Here is a 13908-nt window from a genome sequence, read left to right as displayed (position 1 = left end):
CAGGGGCTCCGAGAGGGGGAAAGTCGGGCAACTTTCCCCCCTAGCATAATATTGTGAAGGAAAAACGAGTAGTTTTTCGTTTTTGCACGTTTGAGGGGGGCCCATTTTTGCCACTAAAATGATAGTGTAACAACTTAAAAAAAAACAAATTTTTGAATAAAATAGGCAGTTCCAAGTATTTTTCGATCATAGCATATGCAACTTCAAATGTATCTCATCAAGAACGAATCATTCTTGTATTAAGGTAGGCATTGTTAAACTGTTTCAAGACGTAAAATTTGATGCCTGTTAAGCCTACTGATTTCTGCATCATCAATTTTCTATTGTTTTAACTTAAAAACTGGTGCTGCTGCGATTGGCTAAGCGTGTAGCCTACTATTTTTGCTTGACCAACGGAACCTTGACTTCAAAAACTGCATTGGCCAGGCGTACCGTAAGTCCATCGGTGTTAGCTCAGTGGTTATGCGTCCGGCTCGAGATCATGCAGCGCTGGTTTGACTCTCGTGGTCATATCATTTTTGGAGTAAGTGATCAACTGTAGCTTGTGTCATTTTCAAGTGTAACCAGGCCAGATAGGAAATTCAAAATAAAGCTGCCTCATTCAAGAAGCCTACTTGAGCAGTTTCAAATCCATCCTTCTCTGCATTTGTTTTTCCTTTACAATATTATACTAGGGGGGAAAGTTGCCCGACCCCCCCCCCCCCTTCTCGGAGCCCCTGGCTGTGTATCGTTATTGGATATGTGTAATTATAAATGAGTTGATGTCATGGTTTCTGTAACACTCATTGCAAACAGTGGTGGATTAAGGTTGGTCTTTACCAAAGCAGAGTCAGCCTTGCCCAAATTTGCAATGGATTAGAGTCGAAATATATTTTTTCTGACTTTGATAGTGCTGATGCTTTCAGGTTGAAGGTTTTCAATATTTTTTCACCACATGATAATTTTTATAATGCGACCCTGATTGTAAGTAGTTTCTTATAAATTTCATGGAAACCAAAGATGTAAATTTTGAAACTTGATGTCAAATAACATTGTAACATTATTGCGTATGAGTCTTTGCTACATTATTTTTGTCATTGAGTTTGTTTGTCATATATCCATGATTGCTGCTTGCATATATCCTTTGTACCAACTACTTAGAAAGTATTTTAAGCAGTACTTAGTCAGTTTGTACCTATTATGCTTTAACACACAACTATGGGTGCAAATAGTTCAAATATAGCATTTTCACTTCTTTGTTGCATAGCTTTCAAACTAAAACGTCATTTTTTATTATTATCAGCTTATATAGTTAAAATAGAGACAAAAGTTGCATTAGAGCATATATAAACATGGACCTTCTGAAACTTTTAAGCCAAAAACCAACATTCTAGCTTAACCGGTTTCCAAGTTATGGGATTTTCATGAAATTTGACCCTCGGATGACCTTTAAAAATTATGGGCCACCTCGGTGTAGGTGGCACAAACCCAAAACCTTCTCAGAAGTTGGTTTTAGGTCCATACGCCACTTTTGGTTAATCTGATTTTTTGATTTGAAAAAAAAAATTTTTTTCACTCCACCCTACTGCACAGATGGTCAAGCTTATGACTCTAGTTGCTTGAGTCCTGTGTGGGTCTAGCATGTTTGGCCTAGTGAGTATAAAAACAGAACAAAAATATCATATGAGTGCCATAAGCAATTATGACAAAATTTTCCATGATAACAGTGAAAGGTGAAGCTTATGAAACATAAAATCTCAACAATCAAAATGTAACGACAAGAAGACTAACTGACTTTTAAAGAAATATTAAACCACTTTTGGTCCAGGTAGGAACCATATGCTAAGGTACATATAAGCAACAATATTCATAACATGCAAAAAACTGAAGCAGGAAGCTTAATACAAAATGCTTCTTTCTTCTTCAGTAGCGCAGCCCAGTAAATGAAGAAACTGTATGAAGCTTCTACAATTTTGGACAGAAATTAGACTTGAATCGTCATAGGGATGGGCATTTGAGAATAATTGACAAATTAAATCTTTTTTAAAACAGTTATATACTGTATCATATATATATATATATCGAATCTGATTCTATACATCTTCACCAAAGCAAATGAATAAAAAGCCAAATAAAGTCAAGGTTTTGTTTGGAGCACAAATTATGCATATTAGGCCTACAATGTGAAATAATCATTGCTGTATATACAGTGTTTGTTTATAGCTTGCCAAACCTTTTTCCATGTACAGTAGAACTCGGTTAATCCGGATTCGGTTAATCCGGATCTTCGCCTAATCCGGATGAAACTGGAAGTACAAATGAGTCAGGTTTGATAGAACCGTCATCGGTTAATCCGGATCTTCGCCTAATCCGGATGGAATCGCCGGTCAAATCGAATCCGGATTAACCGAGTTCTACTGTATTAAAATTTTATCTCACTTTGATGATGGTTAACTCTGCAGTCTGCACTTGATACCTATTGATAATGTGGACACGCACACAATCAGGCCTGGAAAAAAATAGGGAATCCGGGAATGACATTCCCGGGAAATTTGTCGGTTTGGGGGAAATTTTTACCGTAAAAATCACGTTACTAACGTCTTTCATTCACCGTCAACCATCATCGTAACTTGCTGACACATTGCAGTTCCGACACTGGTTTGTATCACTGCGTATTTACGACCTCCAACTAGGGATGCACAATACAGAATATCGAATCTTAGAGATTCGAATCTCAATGTATTCGAATCGCATTTGCAGTTTCTTTTCGGATATCATGATTCAAAAATAAATATGTTAAATGAACAGTGTGCGACGTTGAACACATGTAAAGTTGATATTTTCTGTCTTGCGCGCCGACTTTTTTCTTCATGGACTGTTTGTTCTAAGCGCCTTTTTTCTTCCTTCATAAGGTTCACCGTACGAGTGCAGTGCATTCCCGTACGTTCCCAGACATGCAGTGCGTTCCAGTGCGAGTAAATAATTTGTGTTTGCGGCCACGAATGATTCATTACGTCCTACAAATCCTACATTGGTGTAACAGCTCACTGCTTGGACACCAAGAGTGGTTAGTTACAAACTTTTGTTATATATATAGCTACTAAGTCATGGACTCACACACTGGTGATAATGTAGTAGATTGGATTGAGTCCACACTTGAGGAGTATTCACTGAGCCCTAGTCAAATATTTGCTGTGGTGTCAGACAACGGTAGCAACATGGTTCGTGCATGTGATATTTTAAATGAACGACATAACTGGACACATGTTCGATGCTTGGCACATACTCTGCAATTGTGTATCAAAGACGCTTGTTCCTTACCTGCTATAAAATCTGCTCTTGCAGCTGCAAGGCACCTGATGCAATATTTTAAGCAGCCACATAAGGCAGCAGAAGCTTTGCGATTATTACAGCGGCAACAGCAACAGGGTGAAACTGAAAGTGGTACAAATATTTTTGCTTTTTGTTCGATAGTATTTGAAAAAAATTGCTGTGTAATTTCAGAATAGATTCGAAATTCTGGATTCGAAACTAAGTATTCTAGAATAGCCAGGTATTCTGTATTGTGCATCCCTACCTCCAACTTGTACCTCAGAGCTGAACATGTTTTTAGCAAAATTGCACAAATATATTGCAGTAGTCCGCCCGAAAGCGTCGTAAAAAGCATGGGATTTGGGAAGTGTCATTGAAAAAATTTGAAATATTTGAGGAGGTATACAAAAACATCCATAAAAAATAAATAAAGACATTAGCGATGAGCTGCTCATTCACTGGAATGGGCCACGCATAAGCAATAACATATCATCGCGAAACATAGTGTAATAGCATCGTGAAACAGGCTCTTATTCTACATTTCAAAGGAAAACTATATATTGCATTTTAGTACCGTACTAATGACGTTCGCTCAAAAATGTACAAAGTGTCTGCTGTGGTAGATAGACCAAGCAACAAGAAATCATCACCATCTTAGAAGAAAGAAGCAGAAAATTTAAATGAATTCAAAACTCGCTTGAAAACGTTCTACTTCAATGAACATTATGACTGAAATTACTGTATTAATTATCACCATTGTCATGTACAGCGCCCAGGAGCATAGTTTGCCTGTGGATGTGGCGCTATATAAATGTTGTTATTATTATCTTCTATGTCCCGGTAATGTATTTGTAGTAATTTTGCATGGGCAAAACTTGCTTAGCGGTTTCTTTGATTTGCAAAAACAGTTGTTTTCGCGTCATAATTTTGATTTTGTTGTCAAGTTAATTACTGCGCTTCATTACTCTTCGTGACTGGTTGTTTTATAGGTTACAGAAGTAATTTTCGCAATGTCTTGTGTTCTCACTCAGCAAAACTTCTTGTGCATTCAGCCGTCTGGCCGTTTTGTGCTATATGCCTATATCGTGTCAGCTACTATTAGGCGAGTTCTCTATTCGGCGATTTTTTGAAAATTTAACAACACCTTCTGTAAAGCTAATGATTGAATATTATTCAATATTCAGACATTGAACTAATGTAAATACGAACTGTTAGGCTAATTGGGTTCTTTGAACAAATCGAATGGCTTTTGTAAATGTTTCTCAGGTAGCCTACAACCTATACCTGGTCAGCAATAGTTTCCTTTTGAATACGATTTCAACGTCTGGCCACGTTAAAACGATGTAATTGCCTTTACATTACATTCAAAAGTTTTGTTGACATCAAAACTTCTTTGTGGAATAAAAAACGATATTGTGGAATAGAATACAAAATTCTCTAAACAGAAGGCGCCAACAGATTTTTAAAAAATTGTCGAATAGGGAACTCACCGAAACGGGTCATTCCGCCTATATCGCTTTTTGTAATTGGTGATGCTATTCATGCACATTGCACATACTACCGTATCAACCCATTCGATCATGAAGTTATGTTATTGTCAACTTGTTAAGTACGTAACAACCGGCTCATGATGTCGTATTATTGTTTCATGACATTCACACGGTGACTCAGTGAGTCAGTGGATCTAATTTGTAAGCATGCGGCGTCTAATTTATTAAGCCTATTGTTGTTCCAATTTATTCCGATCAAAGTGGGCACGTCAGGCACAAACAGTGCGCCATGCCGGCTTATGAATAAAATATGATACTAAGACTGTTTATTGGAACTATGAAGCTACAGATGGCCGTCCCGTCTATAATATATTTTTTGTGTGAGGTGTTTCACCAGAAAACTGTAAACGGTGTAATTATGACATCATTGTAAGCCGCGGGAAATTTTTTCGCTAAAAACAGATTCCTGGAAAGCTAAACATTTTTTTTTAGCCGTGCACACAATACATACAGATTGGACTGTTCCAATCTGGGACTTTTTTTTTTCGCTGAGACTTTTCGGTTATTTGTCCAAAATGACTTGAAACAATTCGGTCAATTTTATTGGATGCAACCTAATTTGTACCATGAACAATTCGTACCATCAGTTCGTACCTTGAAAAGATCGAGAAAAAATTTTTAAAAAAGCCGATGTCGCTGATCTCAGTTTCCGCAAACAAACAAAAACTCTTAGGATCATTACCAGAAATTTTAACATGTTTGCGGAAACTCCTATCAACCCTAACCTTAACCCTTAATCTTTTTAAAATGTTTGCAGAAATCCGATCAACCCTAACCCTTTTAAAATGTTTGCGTAAACTGCAATCAGCGACTTCGGCAAACTCTTAGGATCATTATCAGAAATGTTAGGATCATTATCGGAAATGTTAGGATCATTATCGGAAATGTTAAAGTGCGGAAACTGCGATAAGCGACTTCGGCTTTGTTCTATTCTTTTCTCTCGATCTTTTCAGTTGGTTTGTTTGCGGAAACACCCTAACCCTTTTAAAATATTTGCAAAAACTCCGATCAACCCTAACCCTTTTAAAATGTTTGCGGAAACTGCGATCAGCAACTTCGGCACATTCTTAGGATCATTACCGGAAATTTTAAAATGTTTGCGGAAACTGCGGAAAAACGGAAACTGCGATCAGCGATGTTCTATTTTTTTCTCTCGATCTATTTAGTTTGTTTGCGGATACCGATTACCGATACTCGATACCCTAACCCTTTTAAAAGGTTTGCGGAAACTGCAATCAGCCACTTCGGCTTTTTTTACATTTTTTCTCTTGATCTTTTTAAGGTATTTTGACCAAATTGACTATATTTTTTTCGGACATTTTGCTAAAAAATTGGTCAATGACCGATAAATAACCGAAAAAAAAAAACAGATTTCAGACGTTCCCACAAATTTTCCACATGCCAGTTGAACTACCCATGAGTCACATCAAATTACCCATAAGTTACAGCACATCGAATTACCCATAAGTCACGTCGAATTACCCATAAACCGCAACAAATTACATATATATATAAGTTGCGTCAAATTATACATAAACCACATCAAATTATCTATAAGCGATGTTGAATTACCGATAAGCCATGTTGAATTACACATAAGCATCCATAAGTGACATTGAACATAAGTAGCCCTGGACTATGAGCCACGTCGGGTACGGTAATTCAGACAGACTTTTGGTTAATTTGACGTGATTTACCGGTATATTAAAGGTAATTCGAAGCGACTTATGGATAATTCGACAAGACTTATAGATAATTTGACATTACTTATGGGTACCGGTAATTCGGACGGACTTATGGTTAATTCGACGTCACTTATGGGTGATTCAACATGGCTTATGGGTAATTGGTGTGACCCATTAACAGGCAATGGTAACTGACTTAGTAGACCTTGAAGCTTTTACTATTACCCAAATACCACTAATATTCTCAGCATCAAACCATAATTTGAGCTAGGGAGGGTGGCAGCTGACATAGCTGACCTTACAGGTCTTTTGTTGCAATCCTGTTGTGCTGATAGACACGGCACTCAATTTGTATGTACTTTTTGTTTGTTTATCGCCAGCAAAACAATAAACTGAACTGTGCTATGCTAATAATCGGATTATATCTGCTGTTGTACTGATGAAATAAAAAAATCTAAATTTTGTGTAGGTTAGCATTAAAAAACTTGTGCATCTTTTGGACTAGGCCTAGTTAGTGAAAGCACAGATGTTATGGTACGTACTGAGACTATATCTAAGTAAAAAATACATTTGTATCAAATAAGCATCCTACCTATAGGTATATTTAAAACATTTGGGTCTTCTAAGTTTAAACATGGTAATCACTCTCGTTCTGCTAGATTCAAACACTTCGCTTCAGCTTCAGCAACCTCAAACCCTGCCCAACCTGTAGGCTACTTGATGCTGATGAAAAAAGCTGGTTTACGTCATAAATTAAATGCCAGTCTTATACTCACAACACTTGGTGTACATTTTTATTCCATTTGTGATGTCATCCAACTGCTCGGGCGATATTTTCCAGCCCTGCACATTCGTTGACAGTTGACACTATATAAATTTAAACCTAGACAGCTCCTTAACCAAATTGCTAAAGAAATTTCAAAAGATTTTTTCATTGAGAACAGTGTATTTTTGCACACTACATTTTAATCAGTTTGTTTGTGGCCTAAAACTTTTTTGCTGACTTTTTGCCAGATTCAGATGCAATTAAATAAGTTTTACAATAATAATAATGTGTTTTGCATAAGCTAGCGTTGTTTGTTTCTACCGCAGATGTGCGCTGTTTCTACCTGCGTTGCTTTCAGCGCTTTACAAAGCAGACAGTGTTTGTAGCGGGAAATTTTAATCTCGGTTTGTTTTTTGCAAAAACCTTTAAATAACTAAATCTTTAACACTATATGTATAGCGACACGGGGCTTTATGAGGACGCCGCACTCTAGTAGTGAAATATTTCTCAGAAGGAAATATGCTAGAAATGTGAAATTTCTTGACTTTTAGTTTTTATTCTTTGCGAATTTTCTAAACCTACACTGGTAATTTTTCGACCTTAATTCCTGCCCTTTACAATAAGCATTTTGTCTCAGGTGGCTAGACATTTTTGTGCAATGCAAGATATATATAATTTAATGTAGGCAGAGATGGGCAAGATCACCAAGAAAAGGTGATCTTGAAGATCAAGATCAAGATCACCAAACTATGTGATCTTGAAGATCAAGATCAAGATCGTGATCTTGAAGATCAAGATCACTTTCAAGATCACTTTTTGTGTAATTAAAAAAAAAATGAAGTTTTTGATCATTGATGTTGCAAAAAATAATAACTATAAGCAATCTGGGTAAAGGTATATAGATGGTAGGCTATTGCTAACTTTTACTTTTAACTACTCGATCGCTGACCTAAGAATTGTAATAAGTTAGTGACTGTTGCTATTATAGGCCTATCAATTGTTGACGTAGTTTGCTTAGAACCGCAACGTCACCCCCAAGGCAGAGGTTAATTACAGTAGTTTTGAAAAGTTGCAAAATTTGCAATTAGTTTTATACTTTTTATTTATAATAAATAAATAAAAATAAAGTTTAAACCGCATCATTTTTTACCAAATTTTTGTCTGGTTCATGTGGGAGTTTTTATTCGTGTTACTAAGTAGTTTTAACTTTCACTGCATTATGTAAATGTTTATTGCACCATTTACCCCCACCTGGCAACTTTGATACTGTTGTCTGCTATCAAAAAAGTTCAGAGGTTTGCGGTCCGACAAACCGCTCCATACTCAGACCCTAAACAAGTCTTGGTCTGGTTGATTTGCTGCAATAAACCACTTTACATGACCAAAGTCGGCTAGAATCCAGATTTTTTAACACCGCCATTCTAGACTTTTGAAACATCTAAAATTGGGTCAATAAAAGCAAACATTTCTTTAAAATTCACATTAAATCATTTTTTATTATACGTCAACATAAAGTACACGGAAGTTGACTTCTTCATTATGACCAACACAGAAAACTTTTTCAATTTTGAAATGGCAACACTGACCAGATTTGATAGAGACTTTAAATCGTCTTTTGTTGAGCACATATCATATTAACAGTAGCTTAATGTTAGTAGTTGCCACCAGTGACGTTCGGTGGCTTAAACCATTGGGAAAGCAACTTGGAAATATGCTGCAGCAAGGTAGTAGGCACGAGGGGCGTAATCGTCGGGCGAAGCCCGAAGGCGTGTTGCCGAAGGCAACACTTCCAGCGGGGGGTCTGGGGGGCCTCCCCCAAAAAATTTTGAAAACACTTCCAATTTGGTGCGCTCTGAGAGCATTTCCAAAACAACATCTTCGGACTTTCCCAGTCCGAGGATAAAGACTCAATCAATCAATCAATCAAACTGGGACTAGTCTAGAATGTTGGCTGCTTTTTTAGACTGAGCACAAAAACTTATTGTCAATGTCATCTGTAAGCATTTAAGACATGCATTGGACTGGTGCACTAGTAAAGAGCAAATAATTAGCCTATAAATTAAGCTAGCCCATTCTTGAAGAACACAAGTATATTTGCTCTGAACTTGTGATGTCAGTCTATTGACTCAAAGAATTTAAAAAACACTTGTGCTGTTTCAGTACTGGTTAGTTAATGTACCCTTTGGAATTGCATGTTTTATTGTTGAATCTATGTTTTTTTTGGTAAGAGAACCAGCTTTATTTTCAGCGTACTCAGTAGCCTATAGTTACAAGCACAAAATCACTCATGTGTAGAGGCTGTATTCCTTTCGCCTGAAACCAAAAGCAGCCGCTATGAGATACGCATTGACTAGGGTTACCATATTTGAAAAAGCAAAATTCCGGACAGTGCATGACTATTTCATGAGACCATATATGCGCTACCGAACTATTAGCCATTAAAATTAGTCAAGGATTCTATATCAAAATTTCACTAGGCTTCCTCTATGACATTTCAAGTAAATCTCTGATTATATGTGCGAAATCGCCTGCTTTTATAGTCTGTTGGAATGTTCTAGTAATTTTCGCAGCATGTGATCTATATCTAACCAATTCTGATTCAGCACAACGGTCAATAAGTTCAAGAAAGTTCCAAAGCTCCATAAAGTTCTAAGTGGTAAACATCATTGATAAATCAAACGCTCTGTTACATCATAATTTCGTACAACCTCGTAGTAAAAAAAATGGCAGTGTTGCACAGTACGATTGCAGATGCAGTAAAATGAGCTGGCTGAGCGAATTTTCTAGAAAAAAAAATTCTAATTCTCCCAAAACGCCCATCATAAAATTCCGGACATTTGAGCATTTTTTTAAATTCCTTCCGGACGCAAAATTTAACACTAAATTCCGGACATGTCCGGAATTTTCCGGACGGTATGGCAACCCTAGCATTGACGTCACTGGGAAAGCAACTTTAACCATAACACCAGATAACACATCTGATTGGCTAAGCAGCTGGTGTCGTTTTGCAAAACGATTGAGGATTGGATAAAACGAAGGCGTTTTTCAATGTAGGGTAAGCAATTTTGAAAGTTGATTTCCCTGGAGCTTCAGTGATGGTTTCTGACAAAAGCGTTTGCGTTAATTGGCATTTATAGGCAAGACATGCGGTTTGGTGAGGACTTAGACTAATCACAAGCGTTATGAGTAATTCTAGTCATGAACACAGTAATTTTCAAGTTAAAATAGACTTGATAAAAATAATAAGAAGTTAAACCTAGAATTCAGTCATTATATTTTGCATAGTTTTCGCTCAGGTAAGCACTGCTTTCCTTGCTTTCCCTCTCCGATCGTCACTGGTTGCCACTAACTACTTTGTACAGTACGAGTTCTAAAAAAATGCCTCTATGTAGGAAGTAAAATTCAATTTTAAAGTGATCTTGATCTCATTGTTCTTCAAGATCAAGATCACACAAAAAAAAGTGATCTTAGATCAAGATCAAGATCACCAAAAAAAAAGTGATCTTGAAGATCAAGATCACGCCCATCTCTGAATGTAAGTGCAATACATAAATCTTAGTGCAATTACTTTGAAATGTAAAAACACCTAAAAATGCCTTATATTTATGAGCAAAAGCAATTTTTGTTAAGTTTAGCATTAGCCTATACTAGCCTATGTTTTCAAAAATTTCAATTTTGAAGCTATTTTTGTGTAGGCTACGGTATCGTAAGTAAAATAAAAACCGACTTTCTGACGTCTGTTCATTCTCAAATACTTTATTCCAATAAATTTGTTGGGTAAAAATTTAATTTTTTTACGCACAATACACATAGCTATTCTCTTGCAAAATATTTTGGCTCAGTAGTTTTCATGGCTACGGTTATTAACGATTAATTAGCACGGGGCTAAGATAGCCCGTGACGTGCTTTCCGCGTACGAAAACAGCTCGTATTAAGATTAAATCTGTATCGCATGCACGTTATAAACTTCTGTGGTTTTTCCACCTTTTCCTAATGTTGGTTTTGTTCCTGTTCACTATGTGTAACTTTATCATTGCTGTGAAAACAGAGAGAGGCTGTTCACCAGGCAGTTGTAAAGTCAGTCGTGCTGACTGACGAAACGTCGGGAATACAAAAAGCTAGTTATCATCTTTAACATCAGGAGGTAGCCTAGTAAATAGTCACCAGAAAAACGCAATTAAGTTACTTTAATTTATCATTGCTGTTGTTTTTCGACAAAAAAAAAATTAAATTAAAGTTTGACTTCACGTTTATCACAGCTACGTAAGCTATTCTTTTCATTTTTGATGCACGTTTTTTTCTTATATTTCCTTGTGATGGTCAAAAATAAAAACAAACTGAAGTGAACTGATTTAATTTTGCTAGAAATGCATAGGCTATAAGTTTGCTGGCTATATTAGGTGATGTGAAATACGACAACCTATGGCCTATGCACTTACACATTCAGCAGACAAAAACTGATGGCAAAAAACTTGTTCAAAGTAACCCCTAAAATGTAGCGCTTTTTGAACAAAAAAAAAAACAAAAAAAAAACAATATAATTGATGACTCTTCAATTTTGATTTTACTAATGTCAAAAGATTTATGATGAAATAGAGCCTTCCTGCATTGTTATCCCGATTTCATCATAATTGTCCGCTCCGATATAGCTCTGTTGGTTAGTTCGTGACTGCTTGAATAAAGAAGTTTCAAGATCAAGCGGCGCTGGTTCGACTCTGGGGTATGCGTTTGAGCAACGCACGGGACTGCTTTCCATTCAGCTGCATCAAATGGATGGAATAATTTTCCGGCAAGAAGACTTCGACAATCGGGAACTTTACTCTGTCAATCTTGGTGATCAATAAAAGTTTGTAGGCTACACAACCTTTATATTCATAACATTTTCCATGAAGGGGGCCCAAAATTAAGTTGGTACCGGGCCCGAGAAATCCTGTCAACGTCAGCTAGGTGATTCACCTGAACTATCAATCAAAAACAGTTTGAGAAACAGCATGCAGAACGCTCTGAAAAGCGTTTTAGCAATCTTAATCTTGCAGTGTCGCATAATTGCAGAAACTTTATATCACTGACTAAGCCCCGGTAGGCTATCCAACATTGACAAGATCAAGCTTCTGCTTTTTGAAGTGACCCGGTTGGTCAATTGCCAGTTGCCCACATTATTTTTCAAGCGAACACTTGGAGAGCCGAATCAATGTAGGCTATAGCTTGATCTTGCTATTATATTTATTCACAAACTGAAACGCGCTTGTCAAAATGGGCTACCTTGGTTGTATTTCTTTTCGGACTATGCAAAATGTAAGTGCTAGAAATGTATGATTCGCCTATTGGAAAAGAGACTGATTGCGGAATGGATAATTCAACCAAACTGTTAGTGATCTTGTACCGACTGCAGTTTCATATTTGTACACTTTTATGTCATTATTCAATGCAGTCAAGTGCCCTCACAATGAACTGTTTACTTTCAACTCTAGTTTATCTTCATTGCGTCTGGCAGCACTGACGCAGTCATTAACATTCGACGTCACATCGCATATAAATTGATTCGCGTAGCATGAATCTTTCCTTTTTCTATCGACATACTTCTGACGAAAAGGCCGTGACGTTTCTAGCTCTGCTCTGATCGCTTCAACACGCGGCGCAATACAAGAATGTACTTTCTGAGATCAACGGCTGTTTAATCGCAGCTCCCAACCAGAAACGCATCCATCATCAAATCAAGCCAGAACGTCACAATCTCAAAAACAAACATGAAGTGATAAAAGTAACAACAAGACTTCAACAACAAGTAGCCTAACAATAATAGCGATCAATCATTTTATTTTTCGTCATTAACGCGTCCGGAACGAAAAAGATAGCCTACTAACTACAAAAATCGATATAAACCTGCCAGCACGTTAACGAACGGGAAAAGGTAGCAAAACCTTGAAAGGTTTAAATTTAAAACGTGCCTGAATGAAAAATTATGTAGTAGGCTATATACAGTAGTTAGCACGGCCACAAAACCCAAAAAACAAATAGCAAAAAATAAAACAAAAACAGAGAGAAGCACACTTGTAGTGATGAATGACAGCCTAATGAAAAGTGTTGTGGATTAAATTTACCAGTTCCAATATTGATGTGGATGAGCACTTAAAGATTCAATCAATCAAATATCTGATAAGAAACATTGGGATTGGGTCGAAAGATTTTTATTATGTGAAGCAAAACTGCCTTTTTGGAGAAGGGTAGGTTACGTAGGCCTATAAGCAAATAGGTTGCCAGATATTTTGTAAGCCATATTACGCCTACTAAGCTGTTGCATTAAAAATTGCGTGCAAAACCGCGCCACCATTGTTTGTATTTCATATAGGCCATTGTCATCAATGTATATGTTAACCTGCTAAGTGCACATCACGACAATTATCGTTCAAGCCAGTTGCTCTCACTGTGCGAAACGCCACAATAGTCGATTTCCTTTGTGCTCTTGGCCTTTGTGCTCGCGTGAAGTAACCGCGGAACGTTGTTTCCAATGACAATTGCAGTCTTACAGAAATAGTTAACCTTCGCCGGAATAGTCAAAACGACAAAAGGAAACAGAAAACTTATTGCGTTGGAGACTCCCCAACACTCTGCGAAA

The sequence above is a fragment of the Aplidium turbinatum genome, chromosome 5 (assembly GCF_918807975.1).
Source record: "Aplidium turbinatum chromosome 5, kaAplTurb1.1, whole genome shotgun sequence".
NCBI classification, from domain to species: Eukaryota; Metazoa; Chordata; class Ascidiacea; order Aplousobranchia; family Polyclinidae; genus Aplidium; species Aplidium turbinatum.
This window is presented reverse-complemented; position numbering follows the sequence as displayed.